This window comes from Pseudorca crassidens, chromosome 9 (genome assembly GCF_039906515.1).
Source record: "Pseudorca crassidens isolate mPseCra1 chromosome 9, mPseCra1.hap1, whole genome shotgun sequence".
Classification (NCBI taxonomy): Eukaryota; Metazoa; Chordata; class Mammalia; order Artiodactyla; family Delphinidae; genus Pseudorca; species Pseudorca crassidens.
The window spans coordinates 5,303,507-5,327,815 of NC_090304.1; the positions used below are offsets into that span (position 1 = coordinate 5,303,507).

General features: G+C 45.9%; 1 long non-coding RNA gene across 2 annotated transcripts; it reads right to left on the reverse strand.

Annotated features, from left to right (window-relative positions):
* Nucleotides 1–15,158: 15,158 nt before the first annotated feature.
* LOC137229877 (uncharacterized) lies at nucleotides 15,159–24,309 on the reverse strand. 2 transcript variants are annotated; one of them, XR_010945896.1, is made up of 4 exons: nucleotides 24,202–24,309; nucleotides 21,451–21,581; nucleotides 20,155–20,371; nucleotides 15,159–15,395 (listed from the first exon to the last, which is right to left on the reverse strand). It is a non-coding gene; the product is annotated as an uncharacterized lncRNA (long non-coding RNA). The 2 variants fall into 2 exon arrangements; XR_010945897.1 differs by having other exon boundaries at nucleotides 21,451–21,750; nucleotides 24,202–24,301.

The window sequence follows — 24,309 nt, forward strand, 5'->3', positions numbered from 1 at the left end:
GTTTACCCAGCACGGGCACTGATGAGAGCTAATATTTTTTGAGCACTTGCTATGTCGTGGCTTGATTGCCTTATGGCTCATCTCATTTAATGATCTCAGACCCCGGCCTTCCTGCTCCCCCATCCCACCCATAGCTCGTCCCACACACCGAAGCCAGATCACCGTGCCCTCCTGCCTAGATCCCTCCACTGGCTTCTCGCTGCGATTAGGGAAGAAATCCAAACAGGGGAGCTGAGAACACATGGGGCCAGTGGGAGGCATTCATGCAAAGTCAGGGAAATGGGGGTTCCAGGTAGAGAGACCATGAACACAGAGCCCCACACGGGGAACAGAGGGGCGAGGGGGAGAGGGGAGAGGACAGGTTGGGGTCAAGGCCAGGGTGAGGAGGTAGGGGCCCAGGAGGGGTTTGGGCAAAGGAATAACATCATCTGATTTGGGGGTTAGATATTACTGTGCTGGGAATTCCCTGGCGGTCCAGAGGTTAGGACACAGGGCTTTCACTGCCGGCCTGGGTTCATTCCCTGGTAGGGGAACTACGTGGCCAAAAAAAAATTTACTTTGTCGAGTGGAGTATGTACAGATGAGGTGATGTGCTGTCTGGGGTGCAGGAGGGGAGCTTGGGGGTGTGTGGAGGGAAGACACATCGTCGTATTGCTGAATATGGAAGATGCATGTAAGTTCATTGCAGGTCATCCGACCCCCTCTGTGTTTATGTATGTCTGGCAGTTTCCATGATAAAATGTTAGCAGAAGGGAAAGGAGAACAGTAGAGTTTGATTTAACTCTCTTAAGTGAAAGATCGCTCTGGTTGCAACCTGTGGTGGGAGTGGTAGATTGGGGGCAGCGCGTATGGGAGGCTGGGAAGCTGCTCCGCTGCCCGGGGGAGTGATGACATGGCCTGGACCAGGGTGTGCTCACAGATGGAGAGAAGCCCATGAACTTGGGGACAGGTTTTGGAAGCTGAGTCAGCAGGACTGCCACTGTTTCTTTACACACATCCCACACGCACAGAGCAGAAGCCGGGATGACCCCTGTGTTTTTGGCTTGATGACCTGGGATGCTGGTGATGTCATTTCCTGGGAGGTGGGGAGCAGTGAACCATGGCTCCTTACGCGTTAATTCATTTCATCCTGACTATGACCCTGTGAGATAGCGCTCTCCTGACCATTCCCCACCCCCCACCACAGAGGGTACACTGAGGCCCGGTGGATTAGTGATCCTGCCCCGCTTCACACAGCTGGCAGGGGGCAGATCCCGATTCACATCCAGGGATGCCACCCCCGTTTCCACACTCTTACATGGAGGCTTCCCTGCCTCCTGATGGGGGGATGTGGGAGGACTTGGGGGTAGGAACGGGCAGGAAATAGAGTTCTTCTATGGATGTCCTGAGGCTGAGATGTCTGTTAGGTGTCAGAAGGACATAGGATATGAATCTGAAGTTCAGGAAGGTCCCCAAGGAGAGAAAAATCAGGAGCCACCAGCGCAGAGACAGCCAGGGGCAGGAGGGGAGGAGAAGACGGAGGAGACCAACCTGGCCTCGCAGAGGAGGAGAGAGAAAGCGCGGCTTCTTCCGCCAAGAGAGTCCGAGAAAAGAGACTGTTTCGAGAAGTGGACAACCCTGTCACCCAGGCAAGAAAGGAACAAAGGAGTGGTGGCCACTTGTCCCAGGACGTCCCAGGTAGCCTCATGAGGGCGGCTTCAGCCGAGTCCAGTGGAGGAGGGTGGAGGAAGGCAGGCAGGTGAGCAAGTGGGCAGCGACCATGGCAACCATCACAAGAGGTTGGGGACCGGCGTAGGGCCAGGCAGTTGGTGGAGGTGGAGGGGGGACCAGGAAGGATTCTTTTTTTTTTTTTTAATTCCATGATTTTTAAAAAATGTTTATTTATTTATTTGTTGTCCTATTAGTCATCCATTTTATAAACATAAGTGTATACACGTCAATCCCAATCTCCCAATTCATCACACCACCACCCCCGACCCCCCACCGCTTTCCCCGCTTGGTGTCCATATGTTTGTTCTCTACATCTGTGTCTCAATTTCTGCTCTGCAAACCGGTTCATCTGTACCATTTGCTAGGTTCCACATATATGCGTTAATATACGATATTTGTTTTTCTCTTTCTGACTTACTTCACTCTGTATGACAGTCTCTAGGTCCATCCACGTCTCTGCAAATGACCCAATTTCGTTCCTTTTTATGGCTGAGTAATATTCCATTGTATATATGTACCACATCTTCTTTATCCATTCATCTGTTGATAGGCATTTAGGTTGCTTCCATGACCTGGCTATTGTAAATAGTGCTGCAATGAACATTGGGGTGCACGTGTCTTTTAGAATTATGGTTTTCTCTGGATACATGCCTGTAGTGGGATTGCTGGGTCATATGGTAATACTATTTTTAGTTCCTTAAGGACCCCCCATACTGTTCTCCATAGTGGCTATATCAATTTACATTCCCACCAACAGGGCAAGAGGGTTCCCTCTTCTCCACACCCTCTCCAGCATTTGTTGTTTGTAGATTTTCTGATGATGCCCATTCTAACTGGTGTGAGGTGATACCTCATTGTAGTTTTGATTTGCATTTCTCTAAAAATTAGTGATGTTGAGCAGCTTTTCATGTACCTCTTGGCCATGTGTATGTCTTATTTGGAGAAATGTCTATTTAGGTCTTCTGTCCATTTTTTGATTGGGTTGTTTGTTTTTTTAATATTGAGCTGCATGAGCTGTTTATATATTTTGGAGATTAATCCTTTGTCTGATGATTCATTTGCAAATATTTTCTCCCATTCTGAGGGTTGTCTTTTCATCTTGTCTATGGTTTCCTTTGCTATGCAAAAGCTTTTAAGTTTCGTTAGGTCCCATTTGTTTATTTTTGTTTTTATTTCCATTACTTTAGGAGGTGGATCAAAAAATATCTTGCTGTGATTTATGTCCAAGAGTGTTCTTCCTATGTTTTCCTCTAAGAGTTTTATAGTGCCCGGTCTTACATTTAGGTCTCTAATCCATTTTAGGTTTATTTTTGTGTATGGTGTTAGGAAGTGTTCTAATTTCATTCTTTTAATGTAGCTGTCCAGTTTTCCCAGCACCACTTATTGAAGAGACTGTCTTTTCTCCATTGTATATCCTTGCCTCCTTTGTCACAGATTAGTTGACCATAGGTGTGTGGGTTTATCTCCGGGCTTTCTATCCTGTTCCATTGATCTATATTTCTGTTTTTGTGCCAGTACCATATTGTCTTGATTACTGTAACTTTGTAGTATAGTCTGAAGTCAGGGAGTCTGATTCCTACAGCTCCATTTTTTTCCCTCAAGACCTCTTTTGCTATTCGGGGTCTTCTGTGTCTCCATACAAATTTTAAGATATTTTGTTCTAGTTCTGTAAAAAATGCCATTGATAATTTGATAGGGATTGCATTGAATCTGTAGATTGCTTTGGGTAGTATAGTCATTTTCACATATTGATTCTTCCAATCCAAGAACATGCTATATCTCTCCATCTGTTGGTATCATCTTTAATTTCTTTCATCAGTGTCATAGTTTGCTGCATACAAGTCTTTTGTCTCCCTAGGTAGGTTTATTCCTAGGTATTTTATTCTTTTTGTTGCAATGGTAAATGGGAGTGTTTCCTTAATTTCTCTTTCAGATTTTTCATCATTAGTGTATAGGAATGCAAGAGATTTCTGTGCATTAATTTTGTATCCTGAAACTTTACCAAATTCATTGATTAGCTCTAGTAGTTTTCTGGTGGCATCTTTAGGATTCTCTATGTATAGCATCATGTCATCTGCAAACAGTGACAGTTTTACTTCTTCTTTTCCAATTTGGATTCCTTTTATTTCTTTTTCTTCTCTGATTGCTGTGGCTAGGACTTCCAAAACTATGTTGAATAATAGTGGTGAGAGTGGACATCCTTGTCTTTTTCCTGATCTTAGAGGAAATGCTTTCAGTTTTTCACCATTGAGAACGATGTTGGCTGTGGGTTTGTCATATGTGACCTTTATTATATTGAGGTAGGTTCCCTCTATGCCCACTTTCTGGAGAGATTTTATCATAAATGGGTGTTGAATTTTGTCAAAAGCTTTTTCTACATCTATTGAGACGATCATATGGTTTTTATTCTTCAATTTGTTAATATGGTGCATCACATTGATTGATTTGCGTATATTGAAGAATCCTTGCATCTCTGGGATAAATCCCACTTGATCATAGTGTATGATCCTTTTAATGTGTTGTTGGATTCTGTTTGCTAGTATTTTGTTGAAGATTTGTGCATCTATATTCATCAGTGATATTGGTCTGTAATTTTCTTTTTTTGTTGTATCTTTGTCTGCTTTTGGTATCAGGTTGATGGTGACCTCATAGAATGAGTTTGGGAGTTTTCCTTCCTCTGCAATTTTTTGGGAGAGTTTGAGAAGGATGGGTGTTAACTCTTCTCTAAATGTTTGATAGAATTCACCTGTGAAGCCGTCTGGTCTTGGACTTTTGTTTGTTGGAAGATTTTGAATCACAGTTTCAATTTCATTACTTGTGATTGGTCTGTTCATATTTTCTATTTCTTCCTGGTTCAGTCTTGGAAGGTTATACCTTTCCAAGAATTTGTCCATTTCTTCCAGGTTGTCCATCTTATTGGCATAGAGTTGCTTGTAGTAGTCCTTTAGGATGCTTTGTATTTCTGCGGTGTCTGTTATAACTCCTGCTTTTTCATTTCTACTTTTGATTTGAGTCCTCTCCCTCTTTTTCTTAATGTCTGGCTAATACTTTTTCAATTTAGTTAATCTTCTCAAAGAACCAGCTTTTAGTTTTATTGACCTTTGCTATTGTTTTCTTTGTTTCTATTTCATTTATTTCTGCTCTGATCTTTATGATTTCTTTCCTTCTGCTAACTTTAGGTTTTGTTTGTTCTTCTTTCTCTAGTTCCTTTAGGTGTAACGTTAGATTGTTTATTTGAGATTTTTCTTGTTTCTTGAGGTAGGTTTGTATAGCTATAAACTTCCCTCTTAGAACTGCTTTTGCTGCATCGCATAGGTTTTGTTTTTGGTTTTTTGGGGTTTATTTCGCGGTACGTGGGCCTCTCACTGTTGTGGCCTCTCCCGTTGCAGAGCACAGGCTCCGGACGTGCAGGCCCAGTGGCCATGGCTCACGGGCCCAGCCGCTCCGCGGCATGTGGGATCTTCCCGGACTGGGGCACGAACCCGTGTCCACTGCATCGGCAGGCGGACTCTCAACCACTGTGCCACCAGGGAAGCCCCATCGCATAGGTTTTGGATCGTCGTGTTTTCATTGTCATTTGTCTCTAGGTATTTTTTGATTTCCTCTTTGATTTCTTTAGTGATCTTTTGGTTATTTAGTAACGTATTGTTTAGCCTCCATGTGTTTGTGTTTTTTATGTTTTTTTCCCTGTAATTGATTTCTAATCTCATAGCTTTGTGGTCAGAAAAGATGCTTCATATGGTTTCAGTTTTCTAAATTTACAGAGGCTTGATTTGTGACCCAAGATGTGATCTATCCTGGAGAATGTTCCGTTGGTTGGAATGTCCTATAAATATCAATTAAATCTATCTGGTCTGTTGTGTCATTTAAAGCTTGTGTTTCCTTATTATTTTTCTGTTTGGATGATCTGTCCATTGGTGTAAGTGAGGTGTTAAAGATCCCCACTATTATTGTGTTTATATTTTAATTAAAAAAAATTATCTATTTATTTATTGTCTGCACTGGGTCTTAGTTGTAGCTTGTGGGATCTTCATTGTGGCATGCAGGATCTTTTTTAGTTGTGGCATGCAGGATCTAGTTCCCTAACCAGGGATCCAACCTGGGCCCCCTGCATTGGGAGCGAGGAGTCTTAACCACTGAACCTCCAGGAAAGTCCCCATTCTAACTATTTTAAAGTATTCAAGTTCTGTGGCATCAAGTACACTCACAATGTTGTATAGCTATCACCACTATCTATTTCTAGAACTTTTTCATCATCCTAAACAGAAACTCTGTTCTCATTTAGCAATAACTCTCAATTTCCACCTCCCTCAGCCCCAGGCAACCCATTCTACTTTCTGTTTTTATGAATTTGCCTATTTTGTTTTTATAAACTTTTTATAATTAATTAATTAATTTTGGGCTGCATTGGGTCTTTGTTGCTGTGTGTGGGCTTTCTCTAGTTGCAGCAACTCTTCGTTGCGGTGCACGGGCTTCTCATTGCAGTGGCTTCTCTTGTTGCAGAGCATGGGCTCTAAGCATGCAGGCTTCAGTAGTTGTGGCACGTGGGCTCAGTAGTTGTAGCTCGCAGGCTCTAGAGCGCAGGCTCAGTAGTTGTGGCACACGGGATTAGTTGCTCCGTGGCATGTGCGATCTTCCTGGACCAGGGCTCGAACCCATGTCCCCTGCATTGGCAGGGGGATTCTTAACCACTGCGCCACCAGGGAAGCTCTGTCTACTTTAGATATGGTAGAATCATGTCAGCAAAACCAAACAATATTTGTCCTTTCACTTCTGATTTTAGTAATTTGAGTCTTCTTCCTTTTTTTCTTCTCTATCAGCTATAGGTTTGTCAATTTTTGGTCTTTCCATTGACTTTCCCTACTGTTTTTCTGTTCTCTATTTTGATTATGTCCACTCTAAGGTTTATTATTTTTCTTCCTTCTGTTAGCTCTGGGTTTAGTTTGCTCTTCTCTTCCTAGTTCTTAAGGTATACAGTTAGGTTACTGATTTAAGATCCTTCTTCTTTTTTAACATAGGCATTTATAGCTATAAATTTCCCACCAGCACTGCTTTTGCTGCATCCCATAAGTTTTGGCATGCCATGTTTTCATTTTCATTCATCTCAAGGTATCTTCTAATTTCCTTTGTAGTTTCTTCTTTAACCCATTGGTTGTTTCTGGGCATATTGTTTTATTTCCACATATTTGTGAATTTTCCAGTTTTTGTTCTGTTGCTGGATTCTAGTTTCTTTCCATTGTGATCAGAAGAAGTACTTTATATTATTTCAATCTTTTACAATTTATTAAGACTTGTTTTGTGGTCTAACAAATCTATCCCAGAGAATGTTCCATACCTACTTGAGAAGAACATGTATTCTGTGTTGTTGTATGGAGTGTTCTGTATATGTCTGCTAGGTCTAATTGGTTTATAATATTGTTCAAGTCTTCTATTTCCATATTGGTCTTCTGTTGGGTTGTCCTATCCATTATTGACAGGTATTGAAATCTCCAAATATTATTATAGAACCATCTCTATCACCCTTCAATTCTGTTAATTTTTGCTTCATACATTTTGGGGCCCCTTTGCTAGGTGGGTATATGTTTATTATTACTATATTTTCTTGCTGGATTGAATCTTTATCAATATATGTAACATCCTTATTATTGCTTATAATCATCTTTGACTTAAAGTCTATTTTGTTTGAAAATTATAGAGCCCTCTCAGCCCTCTTTTGGTTACTATTTGCATGGAATATCTTTTTCCGTACTTTTACTTTCAACCCCTCTGTGTCTTTGTATCTGAAATGAGTCTCATATAGACAGCATAGAGATGGATCATGTTCTTTTTAAATCCAATATGTCAATCTCTGCCTTTTAGAGAGTTTAATCCATTTACATTTAAAGCAATAACTAATAAGGAAAGATTTACTTTGCCATTTAGCTATTTGTTTTCTTATCTTTTTCTGTTCTTCAATTTATCCATTACTGCCTATTTTTTGGTTATTTATTTGATTTTTTTTTGGTAGAAAACCATTTTGATTCCCTTCTTCTTTCCTTTTCTCTATAGTTTTAGTTATTTTCTTAGTGGATACCTTGGGGGCTACAGTTAACATCTTATACTCATAACAACCTAGTCTGAATGATATCAACTTGTTTCAATAATATACCAACACTCTGCTCCTATATAGCCCTACCCTTACCCCTTTATATTGTTCTTGTCATAGATTACATCTTTATACATTGCCCATTCACAGAGATTTATAATTGTTATTTTATGCATGTATCTTTTATATCACATTAGAAAAAAATGTGAGTTACAAATTCAAAGTACAATAATACTGGCTTCTATATTTACCTATATAGTTACATTTACCAATGTTCTTTATTTCTCCTTACAGCTTTGGGTTACAGTCTGGTATCCCTGTATTTCAGCCTGGAGGACTCCTTTCAGCATTTCTTGTAGGGAAGGTCTACTGTTAATAAACTCCCTCAGCTTTTGTTTAGCTGGAAATATCTTAATTTCTCCCTCATTCTTGAAGGACAGTTTAGCTGATGTAGAATTCTTGGTTGACAGTTTTTTGTTTTTTTTGTTTTTCTTTCAGGACTTTATATATATCATCCCGCTACCTTCTGGCATCCATGGTTTCTGAGGAGAAATCAGGTGTTAATCTCATTGAGGATCCCTGGTATGTGATGAGTTGCTTTGCTCTTGCTGCTTTCAAAATTCTCTCTTTGTCTTTGGATTTTGACAGTTTCACTGTAATATGTCTTGGTGTGGATCTCTTTGGATTTATCCTACTCGGCATTTGTTGAGCTTCTTGGATACACATATTCATGCTTTCTAGAGACTTGGGATGTTTTCAGCCATTTCATTTTCAAATACATTTTCTGCCTCTTTCTCTCTTCTCCTTCTCAGACTCCTATAATGCATATGTTCGTATGTTTGATGGTGTCCTATAGATCCTATAGGTTCTGCTCATTTTTACTCATTCTTTATTCTTTCTGCCTGGATAATTTAAACTGTCTCACTGATCCTTTTCTCTGTCTGCTCAAGTCTGCTATAGAGCCACTCTAGTGAATTTTTCACTTCAACTATTATACTTCTCAGCTTCAGAATTTCTGTTTAGTTCTCCTTGTTTATATTTTCTATCTCTTTATTGATATTCTCATTTTCTTCAAACATTGTTCTCCTGATTTCCTTTAGTTCTTTGTCCATGGTTCCCTTCAGCTCATTGAGCATATTTGGGACAATTGATTTAATGTTCTTGACTGGCAATTGCAATTTCTAGGCTTCCTAAGGGATGTATTCAGTCAATATTTTTTTATTTTTCCTGTGAATGAGTCATACTTTCCTGTTTATTTTATTTTATTATTATTTTTTTTTGCGGTATGCGGGCCTCTCACTGTTGTGGCTTCTCCCGTTGCGGGGCACAGGCTCCAGATATGCAGGCTCAGCGGCCATGGCTCACGGGCCCCGCCGCTCCGCAGCACGTGGGATCTTCCCAGACCAGGGCGCGAACCCGCGTCCCCTGCATCGGCAGGTGGACTCTCAACCACTGCGCCACCAGGGAAGCCCTGTCATGAAGTTTTTAATGAGCTCAGGGATCACTAGTAACGAACAAGGGCAGTGAAACTCACACCATTTAAAACAACTCCCAAAAGTTTTAAATATTTAAGTTTAAATCTAACAAAGTATGTATAGAATCTATAAGCTGAAAACTACAAAATGCTGATGAAAGAAATCAAATAAGACCTAAATAACGGATACTGTGTTCGTGGTTTGGAAGGCTTGATATATATATATGTCGTTAAGATGGCAATTCTCTACCAATTAATCTATAGATTGCATTTGATCACCATCAAAATCTGATTTTAAAATTTATATGGAAAGACAAAGGAGTTAGAATAGCAAAACAAAGTTGAAAAAGAACAAAGTTGAAAAACTTACACATACTTCCCAGATTTTTAACAAAGATGAAAAGGCAAGTCAATGAAGAAAGAATAGTCTTTCAACAAATGGCACTGGAACAACTGGACATCCATATTAAAAAAAAAGACAGAGAGAGGAGGAAAAGAAAAAAATCCTCAACCTGTATCTCACACCTTATATAAAAATTAACAAAATGTGGAGCACAGAGTTCAATGTAAAACATACAACTATAAAACTCTTAGAAGAAAACATGGGAGAAAACCTTTATGATGTTGAGTCAGGCAAAGAATTCTTAGTTACGACACCAAAATCATGATGCTTAAAAGAAAAAAAATCGATAAATTGGACTTCATCAAAATAAAAAACTTGTTCTGCAAAAGACGTTGTTAAAAGAATGAGATATGACATAGATTGGGGAAAATGTACAAATAACCGACCTGAAAAAGGATTTGTATTCAGAATATGTAAAGAACCCTCAAAACTAAACAATAAGAAAACAAACAATCCAATTTAAAAATGGGCAAAAGATTTGGGCGGACAATTCAACAAAGAAGATATAAAAATGACAAATAAGCCCATGAAAAAAGGTTCAACATCATTAGTCACTAGGGAAATGCAAACTAAAACTACATGAGGGACTTCCCTGGTGGGACAGTGGTTAAGAATCCACCCGCCAATGCAGGAGACACAGGTTCAAGCCCTGGTCTGGGAAGATCCCACGTGCCGCAGAGCAACTAAGCCCGTGCGCCACAACTACTGAGCCTGTGCTCTAGAGCCCGCGAGCCACAACTACTGAGCCTGTGTGCCACAACTACTGAAGCCTGCGCGGCTAGAGCCCGTGCTCTGGAACAAGAGAAGCCACCTCAATGAGAAGCCTGTGCAACACAATGAAAAGTAGCCCCTGCTCGCCGCATCCAGAGAAAAGCCCGCATACAGCAACGAAGACACAACACAGCCAAAATAAATAAATAAATAAAATAAATAAATTTATTTTTTAAAAAATGCACAACTTAAATCTAATCATGAGGAAACATCAGAAAACCCAAACTGAAGGATATTCTACAAAACAAGATCACAAAAGGCAAAGAAAGACTGAGGGACTAAAAGATATGACAACATGACAGCGAAAGTCATGGAATATGTGATCGTGGACTGGTGCTGGACTAGGGGGAAAAACTATTAAATAATAGTATTGTATCACTGCTAAGTTTCTTTTTTTTATTGAACTATAGTTAATTGATTGATTGATTTGCCTCCCCTCCCCAGTGCCACTGGTAAATTTCTTGCTTTTGAAAACTGTACTGTGATTATGTAAGAGAATGGCCATTTTGGAAATACACTGAAGTACTCAGGGGTGCAGAGACACGATGTTTGCAACATACTACTGAAAAGGTAAAAAATAGTATTTACGTATACATATTGCGAAAATAAATAAAGGAAACCTCATTCAAGATGGGAAGCCAGAAGGGGGAGCTCTCGCCCACAGAACACCAGTTGCAGCTTAATTCTGGGTGGGAAGAAGCTTACTTCATTACCCCAGCAGGAGGAAGGAAGGTTTCCTTCTCCCCTGACCACGGCCCGGTCAACGAGATGCCACCGCGCGACTCAGCCAATAAGAAAACACCCTGGGGGCTTCCCTGGTGGCGCAGTGGTTGAGAGTCCGCTTGCCGATGCAGGGGACACGGGTTCGTGCCCCGGTCTGGGAGGATCCCACGTGCCGCAGAGCGGCTGGGCCCGTGAGCCATGGCCACTGAGCCTGCGCGTCCGGAGCCTGTGCTCCACAACGGGAGAGGCCACAACAGTGAGAGGCTGGCGTACCGCAAAAAAAAAAACCAAAAACCAAAAAACACCCCGGCTGTGTGTGTGTGCTCCTATGTCATGTTATCACATGTGCAGATTCACACCCTACAATCAGGAAACAGAAGTAAAAGATGTTCTTCATGCTACCTTGAGGAGGTGCAGGTATAGATCTTATCTCCTCCCTCCCCCCCATCCCTAATCCTTGAAAATAATTCATTTGTCCTGCATCTCTGTAATTTCTTCACATCAATAATGTTACATAAACGGAATCATACAGCATAAAACAGAAAAGAAAAAAAAGAAACCACCCCAGACTCTTGCTCCCTTCCAATGGACTTTTTGTTCATAGCAGCTCCTGACACCTTCCTCCTTTTTCTCTACAAAGTAATGCTCCCCTCCTTTGTTCTCTGGACTTGCCTATGGCTTTGCCATTGCTTGCAAGTCCCGAATTTCAATTCTGCTGCTATTCCCACATAAACTCATTTGCTGGTAAAATAACTGGCTATTTTATTTTTAAAGGTCAACAGTATGTCCATGCGGTCGATCCACCCTATTCGTGGATTCCGTATTTGCAGATTCCCCTCTAGCAAAAATGTATTTGTAGCTCTAAAATCGATACGTGGGTGCTTTTGCGGTCATTTGTGGACACGCATGTGTGCACAGAGGTGAGAATGTTGAGTCTGCAGAGGCCCTGGTGCCAGCCGAGGTCAAACTAGGTGATGCCCCTCCTTCTTGTTCCCCATCTCATACTGTAAATAAATGTCCTTTTCACAGTCTAGTTAATGCCATGTTTTCGCATTTTTGTGCTTTTTGTTGGTGATCTTGCTATTTAAAACGGCCCCCAGGCAAGGACTTCCCTGGCGGCACAGTGGTTAAGAATCCGCCTGCCACTGCAGGGGACACGGGTTCGAGCCCTGGTCCGGGAAGATCCTACATGTTACGGAAAAACTAAGCCCGTGCGCCACAACTACTGAGCCCGTGCTTTAGAGCCCGCATGCCAAAACTACTGAGCCCACGCGCCTAGAGCCCGTGCTCTGCAGCAAGAGAAGCCACCGCAATGAGAAGCCCTCGCACCACAACGAAGAGTAGCCCCCTCTCATCGCAACTAGAGAAAGCCCGAGGGCAGCAATGAAGACCCAGCGCAGTCAAAAAAAATAAACTAAAAAAGAAAACAAAACAAACCAGCCCCCAGGCATAGTGCTGAAGGGCTGTCTGGTGCCCCTAAGCACAAGAAGGCTATGATGTGCTTCATGGAGAAATCACGTGTGTTACATGAGCTTCTTTCAGGCATGAGCTGTCATGCTGTTGGCCGTGGGCTCGGTGTTGATGAATCCACAATATATATTAAATAAGTTATCTTTAAACAGAAACAAAACAAGGTTGCATATTGATCAGTTGATGAAAATGCTGCTGCCAGAGACTCGCAGGAACATAACCCTGTATCTCTCCCAAGAGCAATGATTCAGTATTTACAGCAACTGAATAACTGCAACAGAGAAGGAGAATATAAATAATTGGTGAATATGAGGAATGGGTATATAGGAATTTCTTGTACTAGACTTGCAATTTTGTTTGGAATTATATAAAAAGAAAATATTGCCCAGAAAACAGGATCATGTCCCTCTTGGCTTCTCCTTGTACTTCAAATAAAATCCAGGTTCTTCAGCAAAACTTAGAGGGTCCTATGTGATCCAACATCTACTCTTTTCTCCAACTTCATCTCTGGATGTCTCCCACTTGCTCAGCATGCTCCAGTGTCCATGGTCTTCTGACACTTCCTAGGGGACCACACCAAGCTCTTTCTCACTCTGGGCTCTGGGTTTGCTTGTCCCTTTGCTGGGAATACCTCTATCCAAGTTCTTTGTGTGGCTGGGTCCTTCTCACACTTCAGCTCACATGCCACCTGCTCGGAGAGTTTGACCTTGACCACTCTGTCGAAGGCAGGCATCTTGGGAATTCCCTGGCGGTCCAGTGGTTAGGACTCTGGGCTTTCCCTGCCAAGGACCCGGGTTCAATCCCTGGTCGGGGAACTAAGATGCTGCAAACTTTGCAGTGAAGCCAAAAAAATAAATAAAAATTAAAAAACAAAAAGGCAGGCATCCATCAGCATCATTTACCATCCCAACGGCCACTTTGCTTCTTTCATCCCCTTTATCACAACCCTAATTATTTTGTTTCTTTGTTTGTTTAGTTGTTGAATGTCCATCTCCCCTCTTAGACCATAAACTCCTTGAGTTCAGGAACCTTGTCTCTCATGTTTGCTGTTATTTCCCCAGGACCTGGCACATGGTAGTGTTGGTTGAAACCGAGAATGAGAATCTCCCTGGGAGAGAGATTGGCTGAACTTGGGTCAGATGACCACCCCTGGCCATGGGGGCAGAGTCATGCCAGAAATGACCCCTGTGGAGGCTGAGGGCACGGTTCTTACGGATGAGAAGGTCATGGATTGTGCAGAGCCCATGAAAGGTGTCTAATCCGATCCTTACCCTCTTGGCCCCTGCGCTTTCAGCCACCTGCCTGGAAAAGCCACAGAATCCAGCCGTCTGCCTCCTTCATGGAGATGCCAAGTGCTGTTGGAAGCAATCTCATGGTGATGTAGATGGTTCCACCACCAATTCACAATTCCCTTCAGCTGCTTTGAGTAAGGCTTCCCATTTTCCTAAGCTGCTCTCCCCTCCTCCACACGAGGACCTTCTCCACTGTCCTCAAATTGCTCACCTTTTCCTCCACTTACTCTTAGCTGGCAACCTCACCTCCATCTTCACAGAGAAACTGGGTGCCATTAGAACGAACTTCCTATCCTTCTAAGCCCTTGTTCAAAGGCTCGCCTACACACTCCAACTCCGTTCATCCCCTCTGCTCGCCATTGAACCCTCTCAATCGGGTCGCCACTCCCACCACTCCCCTGAACCTGTGCTTGTCCATGTCAGGCTCTCCCTTCCCTGTTACAAAAACCAAGGCGTATTTATAGAGTCCAGATTGTCTTCCTCTGTTTGCTGTCATACCTCTTCCAGCATTTGGCCCATCCTCCTTCTTATAACGATCTCTTCTTGTCACTTCCATGAGGCCACATCTCCTGGGTTTCCTCCTACTTTTCCGGAAGCATCTTCTTGGCTTCCACCATGCGCTTGTCTGCCTCTGCCCACCTGTTAAATCTGAACCTTTCTTGGCATTTAGTCCTAAACCCTCTTTTCTGTCTACGCTCTCCTGCTGAGTCATCGCCTCCATTGCCAAGGCCATTCTTGGATCATCCACTTTGTATAGAGAGAGAATTGGCCAAGTTAGAGCATATCTAGACTCATGGGCAGCGGTGAGTGGTTTGGCTGGCTGCTTAGTGGCCCCGGGAGGAGAAGATTTGGAAGACTGGGGACCAAGGGGTAGAGGCAGGTGGGTGGCTATATGGAGGTATGCATGAATGCAGTGCAAGGATCTTTGTATTGCATATCAACACATCCACCAGCAAACGTCCACACAGAAGAGTCAGCAAACAAGTGGACAGAATGACCCGCCAGCTGACACCAGCCAGCTTCTCTCAACAGCCACCCTAGCGCTGGCACACTGGGCGCATGAATGGAGCAGCCATGGTGGCAGGGATGGAGGCTGTGTGTGGGCCAACAGCATGTACGCTCACCTACCAAGACTGATCTAGCCACTGCTTCTGCCAAAAGTCTAACCTGCAAGCAGTGATGTTGCTTGTACTGCTCACCGCACGACAGGCCAATAAGTTGAGAGACGAGTTGTTGGGACAAGGAATAGTGACTTTATTTGGAAAGCTGGCAGACCGAGAAGGTGGCGGACTCATGTCCCAAAGAACCGTCTTGCCTGAGTTAGAATTCAGGCTTCTTTGATACTAAAAGGGGAGGGGAGTAAAGTCAAACACTTTCCAGTTCTGGTCAGCCTCCGGAGGGGATGTGTTAATTTCTTCCTTCCTGCAGTCGTTCACCGGTAGACCTGGTCAGGATGTTTCCTGTGAGCTAAACAAAGATACTTTAGCTTAATGCTCATCACCTGGGAGGCAGGGTTCCCAGAGATGGGCCATTATGTATAACTTAAGCTTATAGGCAACATCCCTTTAGTGGTTAACGTGTAATAGAATACAAAATGTTCTTCCCTATTACTCTACGACTAAAACTGGGTCCCTGATGAGGCCTCAAAGAGACCAGCTAGCCACTTGATGACAAGTTGACTACTTTGAACCCCTTCCAACACGAAGGGCCAGGTTTCCTCTTGACAAGAATAGGCATATTCTGGGTATGAGTTTGATTCTCTCCCTGCAGAGCCTCAGCTGGCACCACGGCTTACAGGGTGATCCATCAGCACAGGGTCCCCCCATACCGTTACATCCAAGGGACTCAGTTTACAACAAAGGACGTGCAGCAGTGGCCACATGACCGTGGGATCCACTGGACATATCACACACCAGTGCCCCTCAAGCTGCTGGTGCGGTGGAGCAACATAAGGGCCTGCAGGAGGCACAGCCAAAGAGTCAGGCTGTAGGTGAGAACCTGGTACAGACGGGATACCATCTCCCAGAAGGCAGTCTGTGCTTTAAATCAACGACTTTTCTAAGGAGTTGTGTCCCTTGTAGGAAGAAGACACTAGCTCAGTAACCGAGGAGTGGCCCTGCTTGTCATCACTCCCAGCAACCCACTTAGGGGTTTTGTACCTCCCACTTCCACTACTGTGAGTTCTTCAGGGTCAGAGACTTCCCCAAAGGGGGGAGTTTTCTACCAGGTGACACAGCAAGAGGCCCATTGAACCAGAAGCTATGGCTGCCACCTGGGCACGTCAGGCTCCTTGTGTCCAGGGACCAACAGATAGGAGAAACCACCACCTTGGCAGGGTGATGGTCAGGAGATAGAGCCACTGTTACATAATGGGCAGGAAGGAATGCACTTGGTATCTAGAAAAACTACTTCTCTTGCTACTCTCTTGCCCAAGTGTACAGGCTTAGCCTGAGAAAATCATGGTGACCAAGGATGAGGGTCTGGGTCACACCGAGACTGGCCCTGAAGAAATAACTGTGGAGACAATAAATATCATCGTGTCCCAAGACCAGCTGCAGTGGCCAGAGCTGTAGTTCACCCATTAACCTTCTCTCCTAAGTCTCCCCTGGGAAAAGTGATCCACCTGAACCCTGGAGAAGCTGCTCCCTACATGGAGAGGGGTCCAAGCGGTAAAGGGGTAGATTATGGTGTGTGCTCCGTTGCACCACTTGGATCCCCTCCAGGAATGGAAGACATGTTGCCCAGCTGCTGATGTGCTATTGGCAGGCAGCCCCCTTTAGGGGTGGCCTCAGCTGCCCCACCCAGGCTCACGCTCCAGTGGCATTAAGTACATTCACATTGTTGTGCAACCGTCACCACCATCCATCTCCAGAACACTTTTCATCATCCCAAACTGAAACTCTGTCCCCTTTAAACACTCACTGTCCATCCCCCTCCCCCAGCCCCCTGGAAACCACCATTCTACTTTCTGTCTTTATGATTTTCACTACTCTAGGACCTCATATAAGTGGAATCATACAGTATCTGTCTCTTTGTGGCTGGCCTATTTTACTTAGCATAATGTCCTCAATGTTCATCTACATTGTAGTGCATGTGAGAATTTCCTGCCTCGTTCAGGTCGAATAATGTTCCACTGTGTGGATGGACCACGTTTTGCTTATTCATTCATCCATCCATGGACACTTGGGTTGCTTCCACCTTTTGGCTGTTGTGAATAATTCTGCTATGAACATGGATGTATGGTATTATTATTTTAATTAAATAAGCAAGCATTTGCAGAATGCCGACCTGAACCAGATACTGGTACCTCTCCTGACAGAGCGTCTTTGCCCTTAAGTTTTATTTCATCGTTGGAAACTCTGTTCCCAGATAAAATGAAGAGGCAGAGCTCAGAAGGGATGGTGGGAGCCAGGGACTCCTGCCTCACCTGACACCAGAGCCCTGTGCCCTGTGCCCACGGCTTTACCTGCATCACCCCCCGGGCAGCCGGTCTTAATTTGGAAACAACTCTGTCCTTTTTCCTTTGCTGCAGTTACTTTTTCTCACTTCCAGGAAGGGTTTTAAACCCTTTTAAACCAATTCTGCTCTTCTTCTCCCTTTCTCTCTTCCCTTCCATTCTTTTTTTTTTTTTTTTTTTTGCGGTACGCGGGCCTCTCACTGTTGTGGCCTCTCCCGTTGCGGAGCACAGGCTCCGGACACGCAGGCCCAGCGGCCATGGCCCACGGGCCCAGCCGCTCCACGGCACGTGGGATCCTCCCAGACCAGGGCACGAACCCATGTCCCCTGCATCGGCAGGCTGACTCTCAACCACTGCGCCACCAGGGAAGCCCTTCCCTTCCATTCTTGAAAGTTCCAGTCTAAAAGCCATTAGGTGGGGCTTCCCTCGTGGCGCAGTGGTTAGGACTCCGCCTGCCAATGCAGGGGACACGGGTTCGAGCCCTGGTCTGGGAAGATCCCACGTGCTGTAGAGCAGCTAAGCCTGCGCGCCACAAGTACTGAGCCTGCGCTCTAGAGCCCATGAGCCACAACTATTGAGCCCGTGAGCCACAACTACTGAGCCCGCACGCCTGGAGCCCATGCTCCGCAACAAGAGAAGCCACAGCAATGAGAAGCCCGTGCACCGCAACGAAGAGTAGCCCCCGCTCGCCGCAACTAGAGAAAGCCCGCGCACAGCAACAAAGACCCAACGCAGCCAAAAATTAATTAATTAAAATTAAATAAATAAATAAATAAAAGCCATGAGGTGAGTTAAGGTGGGTGCCCACCTGCACAAGGGGAGCCACAGCAGAGGGTGTCTGCACAGGAGGGCAGCGGGTCCAGTGTGTAAGGAGGATGCCCATGTCAGGAAGGGTCCACTGTGGGGTGTTGGAGCCCGAGCGGGGTGACGGGGGCACCCGTGCAGGGGGAGTGGAAGGGTGGCCCAGCACAAGGGGTCAGAGTTGAGTGAGGTGGGCGTCCACATAGAGGGGTAGTCTGGCACGGAGTAGGGGTGCCTGAGCAGGCAGAGGAGATCGTTCACTGGGGGGCAGCTGGCAGGTGCTAACAAGGTCATTACCTACAGGGGGGTTGTATGTAATAATGACAAGTAAGTAAATGTATTAACTATAGCGGAGCCATGTTTTCAACTGTTGGTGAAGGGAGTTACAAAGGTGGAAAGGAAGAAAACTATCAATAACTTGAAACCGTGATGTTGGGTTGGAATTGGATTGAGATCTGTGTGGATTGAGATAGTTAGGTACAGAAATATAGATGTAACCATGTGTGGGCATACACATACACATACAAACGTGTGTATACTATATACACTTATACGTGTACACACACACCCACACACACATTCTCTGGCTCGGTCCACTGAGAGGCTCTGAGCACACCAGGCACCCAGAGCTTGGCTCCCCTTAAAGGAACCAGAGCTCCCTGGAGAAAGGATTGATCCCAGGCTGGGGCTCAAACAGCAATGGAGACCGATAGAAAGAGACAGAAGTCAGTTGGAAAGGTTCCCACTGGTCCAATCTGGGGCAATTTGTGTACCAAAATAAATAGTGACACAGTGGGTTGAATCGTGTCCCCCAGAAAGATGTGTCTGCATCTTAGCCCCTGGAGCCTGAGAATGTGACCTTATTTGGAAAAAGGGTCTTAGCAGATGTAATTTTTTTTTGGCTGCATTGCGTCTTCATTGCTGCACACAGGCTTTCTCTAGTTGTGGCGAGCAGGGGGTACCCTTCATCGCGGTGCACAGGCTTCAGTAGTTGTGGCTCATGGGCTCAGTAGTTGTGGCTCGCAGGCTCTAGAGAGCAGGCTCAGTAGTTGTGGCGCACGGGCTTAGTTGCTCCATGGCATGTGGGATCTTCCCGGACTAGGGCTCGAACCTGCATCCCCTGCATTGGCAGGCGGATTCTTAACCACTGCACCACCAGGGAAGTCCTGCAGATGTAATTTTAAGTTAAGGATCTCTGGATGAGATCATTCTGGATTACCTGGGTGGGTCCTAAATCCAATGAATGGTGTCGTAAGAGAAAGGCGGGGTGGGGGGCAGTAGTTCACTGGTGGTCCGTTGGTTAGGGCTCGGCGCTTTCTCTGCCATGGCCCGGGTTCAATCCCTGGTCAGGGAACTAAGATTCCACAAGTGGGGAGAGGGCTGTGGGAAGACGGAGGCAGAGGCTGGAGGGGTGCGGCCACAAGCCAAGGAACGCCTGGAAATCCCAGAGTTGGAAGAGGCAGGAAGGATCCTCCCCTGGAACCTCTGGAGGGAGAGTGACGCTGCCCACACCTTGATTTTGGACTTCTGACCTCCAGACTGTGAGAGAATAATTTTCTGTTGTTTTAAGCCGCAGGAAACTAATAGAAGTGAGAAGACGGTCACCTCCCTCTGGGCCGAGCCCTTTCTGGGTTGAATGACTCTTCTCTGCTTGGTTTAAAACCCTTTGTAACGAGAGGTACCCTGTGAAGAGCCTGTGCTGGGATCAGGCTGGAACGAGATCCCTACAGCCAGGTCTCTCTTCAGAGGCTCAGAGGCAGGATGCGGCGGGGGCGGGTGGCTTGGACCAGCGTGTTACTGTGGCCACCTGTGGGGCAAGTCGTGTGGGAGGACCTGTGCCTACCCTGCTCCAACACTCTGGGGACTCGCTTGCCCTCCCCACCCTCTGGATGCATCTACACGTCCACCCGGACTTCTCCTGGAAACCTCCTTCTCTCCAGCAAGTTCTCACCGGTCCCCGAAACTCACCGCCCCAAACTGGGCTCCGTTGTATTCCGCGACTGACGGAATGTCCAGTCTCCTGAAGGCCTGCACTGAGGCCTGGGCACTGCAGGGAGCAAGGCCTGGGGGCCGTGGGGACAAAGGAAATGAAGATTCTGCGTCTTTGGCGCTCACCCTTTCAGCTGCTCGTGGAGGGGGGCTTGTCACATTTCTTCCATTCTTTGATTAAAGAGCAGGAACGACCCTAAGGAGAGACAGTTGAAGCCCCTTGTTTCCCCCTTGGTGAGCTAGCTCCCTCTGCCATCCTAAGGCCTTCTTGAACCTCTAGGGGCCCCCAACTCTGAAGCCAGGGTCAGGGCCCCAGACACCTTCTCTGCCTGGCCACCCAGAATGCTCTGGCCGGAAATCATCTCTACCTTTGACTCAGGGAACAGCACCCCCAGGAATTTACCAGGGGACAAGCCAACAGCCCAAAGTGTACCTATGAGGTATGACAAGGGAATCATGGATGTGATGGAGCAAAGAGCTGACCCCATGTGCAACTCATATATCTTGGCTTGAGAAGACCAAAGTTGAATTAAATTTGGCTGGAGGGGGCTTCCCTGGTGGCGCAGTGGTTGAGAGTCCGCCTGCCGATGCAGGGGACACGGGTTCGTGCCCCGGTCTGGGAAGATCCCACATGCCGCGGAGCGGCTGGGCCCGTGAGCCATGGCTGCTGAGCCTGTGCGTCCGGAGCCTGTGCTCCGCGATGGGAGAGGCCACAACAGTGAGAGGCCCATGTACTGCAAAAAAAAAAAAAAAATTGGCTGGAGGGTCCCCGTTTGGTGCAGGTCAGAAGGCGTCTGGGGGATGGCCCAAGGGCCTGCAGCAGGGAAACTCACCTAGTGGTAGAAACTTCCATCAAGTCTATTAGAAGCAAGGCAGCACCCCCGTCCCTTCAAACATCAGTTAGCAATAGCCAGGTCTAACAGTGCCAGACGGCTGAGCAAGAATCTTCAGGTCCCTCACCTGCACGTTGAACCTGGAACGTGCACTCCTCTGAACCTGGGTCACTCCCAGAAGCAATGTCTGGGGAACGGCCGAGGAAACACTATTTTGCAAAATTTACTCAACCACAGGACAAGTCATGGAAAAATTGGAGAGGTCTCCCTTGAGCAGTAGCCCAGTTCAATTCGCTTTTTTTTTTTTCCAGATTGTTCCTCTTTTGTTTGAGTGTATAATTTACATTCAGTAATTTGTACAGAACTTAGACTTAAACTGTACATACCCAGGCAACCAGCCCCAGATATAGGATGTTTCCACGACACCAGAAAGCGTCCCTACCTGGTCAATCCCACCTGCCCGGAGGCAAATGATGCTTCAGATTTCTATCCCCATAGATCAGTTTCTTTCTCTTCTAGGACATCGTATGCTTGGAATCAAGCAATTTGTACTCTAGCTTCTGGCTTCTTTAACTGCAACGTAATGGTTTTGAAACTCATCCATGTGTAGCTCATTCATTATTATTTCTGCGTAGGATTTCATTGCGTGGATAGACCACACTTTGTCTATCCATTCTTTTGCTGGTTAGCATTTGCATTGTTTCCAGTTTGGGGCTATTATAGATAAAGCTGTCATAAATATCTTTGGAGAGAGAGAGAAGGGGGGGTGAGGGGGAGGGAGAGGAACACAGATTATAACTATGTAACAAAATAAGAGCCCATAAGTCCATACTGATGTAAATATATTAATACTTTGAAAGTTTGATGAGAAATCGAACGTGTACATCCTCCCGAAGTTCCTCTCCACGGAACACTTACTTATTACAAAGGGAAAACAAGTGACTTGCCAGTGGAGAAGCCTGGCACACGCTCCTTAAGGGACCCAAGTGAATATCATTGGTTATGGGTCAAATTGAAATCCCTCGCCACCTGAGAGGATGCAGTGAGAAAAACACAGCCTTGCTTCTGTGACGTTCCTGCCGAAGGCACCTGACCTTAATCTAATCACGGAGAACTATCAGAAAAAAACTAAACTGAGGGATGTACTACAAAATAATTGCTCTGTAACCTTCAGGATTGCCCAAGTCATGCAATTAAAGGGAAGGGTGAGGAACTGCTCCAGAGTGAAGGAAGCTGAACCCCCAACAACCACGGTAACTTGGGGCTCCGGACAAGCTCCCTTGCTATAAGGGACATTACTAGGGTCATTGGGAAAACTTGACTATGGTGTGAAGATGAAATCTTGGCATCCACCCACCAACGTTAATTTCTCGATTTTGATCCTAGTTACCTGGTTTTGTCAGAGGAAATCTCAGCTGCCTGGAAACACACCCTACTCTGCTCAGAAGTCCCGGAGCGTCTCGGCAACAGCTCACAGTTAGGAAAATAAAATTCTTTGCACTATACTTGGAACCTCCCTGTGAGTTTGAAATTATTGACTGATAATAAGAGCAAGCTTTCCCCGCCCTTGAGGAAACCAGTTTTTCAGCTGTCATTGCTCCTCTCTGTGTTTATTCCAGGTGTGTCTGAAAGGACAGGGGTGGCTATGGCTGGGCTCCTTTTTGGTGGTGGGAACCCGACAGAGTACCACCCCTCAGGGGCACAGGGCTCTTCCCGGGGCCCAAGGGGTTGCCCCAGGCAGATACAAAGCCCAGGGCAGCCCTGAGCTTGAAAGGCAGGGAAGTTTGCGCACTTGCGGGGGTGGGTGGCGGAGAAAACTCCTCGACGTGAGCTTGAGCCCCAGAAAGAGGAGAGTGGTTAAAAACCTGCTTACACCTCCTTTTATCCCTGTAGCAATCCTGGAAGGTTAGCATTAGTCTTCATGGATTAAGCCTCTGTACCAGTTCTCCAGGCATTGTTCTGAATGCTGAGTATAGAACAGTGAACAAGGCAGACAAAGCCCCCTGCCCTCAAGGAACTTACAGCCTGGAAGAGATGCAGTCAGTACATGCAATGAATAAGTAAAAGATACAGGATGCTAGATGGTGATGTGTACTAAGGAGAAAACAAAATAAACAAGCAAAACACACAGGACATTAAGGGAGAATAAAAGCTAGGTATTGGACCTGAGCAATGGGAAGAATATCTCTCTGAGAGGTGGAAGTGTGTGTGTGTGTGTGTGTGTGTGTGTGTGTGTGTGTTTTCAATTTTAGCCTTGCTATATTTGAAATGCCTATTAAACACCTAAGCGTGGTGTCAGAAGTTCAGAGACATGCAGGCCGTAGATGGGATTTTGGGCATCTTCAGTACATAAGCGATTTTAAAGCTACGAATGAGACTACTTAGGCAGGTCCAAGGACCGGCACCTTTGCACAGTTGAGGGGTTGGTGTGTAGACAGGCTGCATCATTTGCCCCAAATCACGTGGAACTGGGATTCAAACCCAGGTCAGACTCACGCCAAGCCCCTATTCAGAGCTGCCATAAAGTTGGCTGCTGTTGCTTGTGTTGACTTGGTCTTGGGCAGGTCACTCGACCTTTCCTCATCTATTAAGGGAGGGGTGGGCAGTGGAGGGGCAAGGATGGTGCAGCGGGCGTAGCAGTGCTCAGGCAGGTGGTGCGGGAGCCGCAGCCAACCAGACAGGTCCCCGGCACCATCCTGGGTATGTCCCCAACCCTCTTCCCCCGCCTCCTACTCGGGCACCTGCTTTCATCAGAACAGCTCTGCCTTCAGGGCAGGGGTGGGGGACGGAGTGTGGGGGAGACACGAGTGCAGAGTCTGAAAGCCAAGATATCACTTAACAATGAGAAGCCACTCGCCACCCAGCCTGGAATTCTGGGCTCAGCAAGACCTGTGGGCCAGCCCGCTGTGGGCACAGGATTCCAGCAAGTAAATCCCTGCCAGCCAGCTGCTGGGTGAACCTGGTATTTGGAGAAGGGGAGTTGGAGAGTGATGCAGGGTTGGTGGGATCAGGCTAGGTCTCTGAGGTGCCCCTGGGCCCTACTGGGGGGACTGGAAGAGACTCTGTGGCCTCAGCCCACACCCTGGCAAGGGTGTGGCTCCCAGGTCAGCTCCGGGCTGGGCTGGCACTCCTGGCACTTCCGGGGCTGGCCTGGGCCCCTTCCGCCAACTCAGTCTTTCTTTAGAGTCGTCACCTTTCCTTCTGTCCGGGATTGGTGGGGTCCCACGGCCTCTGTGGCTTAGCACCTCCACTTGGGGCATCCAGCGGCTTCTCAGTGTAAACGCCAATGGCTCCTGTCACG